This window comes from Eurosta solidaginis, chromosome X (genome assembly GCF_040869045.1).
Source record: "Eurosta solidaginis isolate ZX-2024a chromosome X, ASM4086904v1, whole genome shotgun sequence".
Taxonomy (NCBI): Eukaryota; Metazoa; Arthropoda; class Insecta; order Diptera; family Tephritidae; genus Eurosta; species Eurosta solidaginis.
The window spans coordinates 174,903,325-174,909,841 of NC_090324.1; the positions used below are offsets into that span (position 1 = coordinate 174,903,325).

A 6,517-nucleotide genomic window follows, 5' to 3' on the forward strand; every position below is an offset into this window, starting at 1 on the left:
CTGTTTAGGCCACAAATATATCTCCCCCCTCCCCCCCCCCCCCCCCCTCGTAACATAACTTTCTTTGGTTATTTTCTTTCGTTACTACCACCCACATATTCTTGTGATCACTATACACACAGGCATGTGTGAGTGATAGTACGTATGTATCCTAGATTTTTACCGCTGTGAGTCCGCGGTACGGCAACTTTGTTGCCGGGAAACCCAACGAAGGAGCTGTATCGTGGGTTCATCGGCTCATGTAGCAAAGAGTCTCGTCCTCTTTTAATCCAGCAGCCAGCAAAGGAACACGTAATCACATGTTCACGTAAGTTGTCAATTTCCAAAAATATACTTAGTAATTTCCTAAAATATATTTAATATTTTAACCTTTCACAGCATTTGTTAAAAAACTTCCTTAACACTTGTTGCATTTATATACATTGAATAAAAAACACTGTGAATTCTTTTTATTAACACGAAACTTTTTTGGTGTTTTTTATTTTCTTCCTTTTTTTTCGCCTTAACCATTCTTTAACAAATACGTGGGTGCGCGCCGTTGCCACCACGCATTTGTCCATTGTCCTTCGAGCCGGATATGAACCAGGGACCGTAAAAAAAAAAAAAAAAAAGAATTCTGCATTAAAAAATAAAGTTATTGTTACGAATATTAGCAGAACTAAGGAGTGCTGCCAGGTCTAAGCCGATGCTAAGCATGAAACTTTAATAAATCTTTGTTTTGATAACACTTTTAACTCTTTGGTCTAATTAGACTCAGTATCAAGAGGGGTTTGTTATTGTAATACAAAAAAAAAAAAAAAATAAAAAAAAAAAATAAGTAACTATTGTTATTCGCATACTTATTACTCGTAATCGAACTTTTGGTTTAATATAAACTCTATGATATCGTTTTATTGTGAGTCAAATGATGGATCATCCAGTATAACCATTTTGGTTGATCCCCAGGGGCCATATGCCCTGCCTTACGTACCAAATCTCAATTAAATGGCCAGCATATTTTGCATATCCAGCAATTTCATCTTCCACAGTTCAAACCACACGTTTTTCCACCCTGTATTTATCAGCGTCAGCGAATTTCAAACAAATCAAGATTACTTTTCAACTTTTATTACAAAAAAACAAGAACAGCTTATTTTCGTTCGTAGTTTTTCAACACACTACGCTTACAAAAGCGAAAGACTTACAGTTTTTGAAACTACAAAAAAGAGGGCGTCCGACCTACAATACGCTTTGATATTTAATGTTGTGGATGACTGAGAAAGGGTATACTATGCATGCATTGAGTTGGTTAACTTTAACTTTAAGCGGAACACTAATCAAGCATTCAAATCTCGTTTGATTTTTATGCAGTTACTTTCTCTTGTATATTGTAATTATTTGAACATCTTACCCTGATTGAATTTACGTCCATCCTTATCGGTACCTGTCCAAGAAGAATATTGTGGCACTCATTTTTTAGTTTCTTCCGAATTGGCATCCAATCTCCTTCATGCATAACAATCGTAATCAACTTGCCAATCGGGTGATAGGGTGAAGGCTAATTCATGACCGCGCCACACCCAAACACCGGATATGGTACTATCATTATCCTCACCAAACAGGCACACTAAAGCAAAGGCTTGCTTACGCATTTCATCGCGACGTCGAAACATACCAGTGATGAGATTGCACAACACAAACACTTTTGTAAGCTCACTATTATATTTATATTCACTGAACCAGATAGAATAATTTTCTGGATCGAATTTTTGCCAAAAGTAGGGAACGGAAACAGATTCATCCTCGTTGGAGTATGAACGTTTGAAATCATCGAAATTGAATGTACCTATTGGGAGTGAATCGAAATGATTTAAGCAGTTACGTGTCAAAGGATAAGCAACTATTATATCCAACTGTCCACTATAAATGCAAATAGTATAATCATTTAATAATTGTGCTATCCATGGTGCAACCGTGTCCATTACATCCTTCTTCAAAAACCTTTCAACTTTATTTTCTTTATCCAAATCATGAAAAGTCATATTACCAACATGCATGGCACGACGCGTTGTTGACGATTGCAGGAAATTACCAAGCGCATCAGCGGGTTCGTCATTATCAGTTTTCAAATAATTAAAGTAAAAATTAAAACCGGTTAGATTAAGAAAAAGTGAACCATTCGCAATAATATCATTGATAAGACTATCAAAATTTCGAAAGCGCATTCCATGTCATGTTGTTCTATGCATTTTTACCCTTTTCTTCTTGTTCATGGAACTGTTGCAAACCACGATCATCTATCAATTCCAATTGGTATAAATAATCACTATAATTTGGTTGATGTAATATATCTGAAAGTCCATTACCAATGGCTAAGCCCTTCTGAGCACGCGTCTATTGCATTTGGACCAAATGTATGTGATATGCTAACGCTGGTACATATTTACCAGCATACGATTCACCCGTAATCCAAAATCCACTGAAATTACGCCATTCAAATAATTCGTATAATTGCATAACAGCTTCATGTAAATTCCATCCAACATCTTTTTCATTACCCGCATAACCATCGTCACTACCAGTAAAACTGAAACCAGTATCAACTGGACTATTACCCTAATTTCTTACATAAATGGTTTAAGTAGTGCTATTTTAACTTTAAGCACTTTGCGGAGAATTCTTGGTGCACACAAAGTGCTTACCTACATATCTATATAAATATGTGCGTATTGTTGTGCTTTAATGTTTTATTTTAACTTACTTCCATCGCTATGCGCCACACCCTCACGCAACAGGAAATACCTCAAACCCTCTATTGTGTAAAGTTTAGCTGCCTCAACCGGATGACCAGAATCAAGCAATAAACCTGCGCCCGTGTATGTGTCCAAACGTAGCTGTGATTCTGTCAATAAAGTTTCATCTGAAACACAATACCAACCACTGTATGCAGCAGAGTAAATGTGGCCGCGCGATTTTAAAGTGTGCCAAAAATGCGCTACAGCCGTCCTGTGGCGCTCTTCGGTAGTACGTATAAAATATGTGTTTGCTATACTCGCTTCGGCGAATACATGACGATATAGCGCAGATATATACTCGCAATATTGTGCAACGGGCACGGTTTGAGCTGCTGCTTCTTGGATTTTTGTACCATGTTCATCAGTGCCAGTACAGAGATGAACTGTCCTTTTGGGGTCATTAATTGATATGACTGTTCATTTTAATATTCTAACCTGAAAATGCAAAGAAAAATTGATCAATGAAAATAAAGAAATAAGGTTAGAATTAGCAAATTTTACTATACGAACAGTAACTATACTCACCGCATGTCGTAAATCAATGACATCTTTTTTCCTTTTTTTCCATTCAGGAAATGGAAAAGCGTAGCAGATGTCAAAATCTCTACATTTAATGTCTGACTGTCAATGATTATTGCAATACAAACGTTAGGCTCATACGTAAGCATCTCGCGCACAACACGTCATGCACTACATGCGCACTACACGTCACGCACTACACGCGCACTACACGTCACGCACTACATGCGCACTACACGTCACGCACTACATGCCGCACTAAATATCGCGCACAACACGCCGCACATGTCGCGTATTACATATCTCGATCAATCATTCATGTGGTCGAGATTTGAAATACCTAATTCCACGAATCTCAACATTATCGACAATACACGTCAAAAAATAATGTTGGGTGGTGGAAGTGCAACTCTGTAATACCTTTTCAGCCAGGTTTCGAACCGTTCCGTGTGGTGGCAGGCCACTTGTTGTAAAAACAAAGTTCACCACAAATCAAAAATAAATGTTAGGACTACTTCGGCGACATCTACCGACATAAAATAAATTATAAAATGCACTAAAGGCGCTAAGCACCAGCCACTTCGCATGGATGCGTGCCAAATCCGTTTTTTCTTCGTTTCTTTGCGCGCATAGGTATTTATTGTGTATTTACTTATGGACTTTAATTTTTTATTTCAACTAAATTTTATTTCAATTAAATGGTTTTTTTTTCTTCTGCGAAAATATATTAGAGATAATTTTCTTTTTGTTTACGCCACCCAAACAACATTCCGCTAACCTCAATTTGGGCATGATAAATGATACCAATATTCTTTCAGATCATGACCCGTTATCAAACCTTATTGGCCAAGTCAGAGGGAGGCGCAAAGCGTTTCGACGTCGCGTGCCAGCTCTGCGGCAGGGACCATAGTCTCCGACTCTGCGCCGAATACAGGAAAAAATCCCCGGAGGAGAGGTTGCGGGCCGTGCTGTTGCACAAATACTGTCCGAATTATCTGTCGACCTTCCACCGCGTGGACAAGTGCAATAGCAAATATCGCTGCAAACGGTGCCAGCAAAAGCACCACACCACGCTCCATCTAGATGAGCGTCTTTCTGAACGCGATGATGCAACAACCATTGGCGACGACAACCCGTCCGATGACACGTTGTCAATCCTCCAAATGGGGCCGACAAAGTCCTGGGCTCAACAGGTGGAGGAAGGGGAAATGGAGGAAGAGAGAGCGAAAATGGAGGAAGAGAGAGCAAAAACAGAACTGAAACCGTCAACGAGCAGGAACGGGATGCGCAGTTTCCGACCCTGTTGCAGCACGAACGAAGGGCGGAGGAAGTAAAGAAAGCTCGGAACCATCAAAATAATTGGCGGCGCCGTGACGTTGGACTCCAACGCGGCCAGCAGCGAGAGAGACAGCAGCGGCAAAAAAAATCGACGCCATACTCTCTTGAGTACTCTCAGAGTACTAGGACGCTAACGCGCGACACGCCGGAAGGCTTCCGGACAGGGCGGCTGCTCCAGGCAACTCCATCGCCCATCATGCGGCCTTTCGTGCCCATTGCGGCAACGGCCATTGTACGAATTGAATCGCGTGGGCATTTACACCTGGTTCGGGCCATTATTGATCCCTGCGCCACCAGCACGATCGTCGATGCGGAGCTGGTACGCGACTTACAATTGGAGCGCCAAGGACATGAACAATGCACCCTCATACTGCGCGGCAAATTCGGAGCGTCGACGCGCATAACGACCCAAGCATCCGTCGTCGAAAGCCATTACCGCTTAAGTCCACCGTCCAATGTGGACACCAAGATTGCCGCGCCCTTTGAATTCATGCGGCTGGCGGATCCGCAATTCTACCGCTCATCACAATACGGCTTACACTCGGCGCTGACATTTACGCCGAAATGATGGTGAGCGGTACACCGACATCGACAGTTGGCGGTCTCCTAACCCAACCGACCGTGTTCGGGTTGGTGGTCTCGGGAGCCTGCCAAAAATAAATATCCGACTTTCACGCCTCACACATGCGCCATCTTATATATATTTAAGTAAATATGCACGGAATTTAAAACCACGTACGTATATCTAATAACTTCTTTTCTTTTTCCACAGGAGAGCGACACGTGAGGTCAACTATCTGGCGTGCAGTGCTTTCAGTCCGCATCTGCACTGCCTTCTTTCGTTACAGCGCCTTACTGGACGTGCGATAACGTGGCATCCCTTTTTTAATTTTTTCTTTGTTGCTTACGGCAAGGGGGCCGGTATGTTTAGCCCACAGGCCTAAATATATCTCCCCCCCCCCCCCCCCCCCCTCGTAACATAACTTTCTTTGGTTATTTTCTTTCGTTACTACCACCCACATATTCTTGTGATCACTATACACGCAGGCATGTGTGAGTGGTAGTACGTATGTATCCTAGATTTTTACCGCTGTGAGCCCGCGGTACGGCAACTTTGTTGCCGGGAAACCCAACGAAGGAGCTGTATCGTGGGTTCATCGGCTCATGTAGCAAAGAGTATCGTCCTCTTTTAATCCAGCAGCCAGCAAAGGAACACGTAATCACACGTTCACGTAAGTTGTCAGTTTCCAAAAATATACTTAGTAATTTCCTAAAATATATTTAATATTTTAACCTTTCACAACATTTGTTAAAAAACTTCCTTAACACTTGTTGTATTTATATACATTGAATAAAAAAACACTGTGAATTCTTTTTATTAACACAAAACTTTTTTGGTGTTTTTTATTTTCTTCCTTTTTTTTCGCCTTAACCATTCTTTAGCAAATACGTGGGTGCGCGCCGTTGCCACCACGCATTTGTCCAGAAACATTTATTGGCATATTACGATGGACCCATTTCGAAAACCGCCAACGTAATCATCATCAGGCAATTTTGTAATGTTATCAAAGGTTTCGCCGGGATTCGAACCGTGAATCACATGGTGAAACTGCAGTAGCCTTTAAGCACTAGGCCATCCTGCTGGTATTTGTTTTTATGCTTAATTCAGTTTTTCTCATTTCTACACTAACAACACAATTGAGACATTTTGTCTCTATATTGATTTGTGTGCCATGTAGATTGGTTTTCGTAAAGTTCTTCTTCGTTGCGAATGAGAAGCTTTATAAACTCGGGCTCAGTTGTACATATTTATGTATGTTTGTTTAATGGTGTGTTCAGTTTATACTTATATTTAAGAATTCATGAGCTTAACACCGGCTTATAAT

General features: G+C 40.9%; 2 pseudogenes; both read right to left on the reverse strand.

The window, feature by feature from the left end:
- Window positions 1-877: 877 nt before the first annotated feature.
- On the reverse strand, window positions 878-3,322 carry LOC137235270 (venom serine carboxypeptidase-like; annotated as a pseudogene).
- Window positions 1,374-1,841, reverse strand: LOC137234734 (elongation factor 1-gamma-like; annotated as a pseudogene).
- Window positions 3,323-6,517: the final 3,195 nt, after the last annotated feature.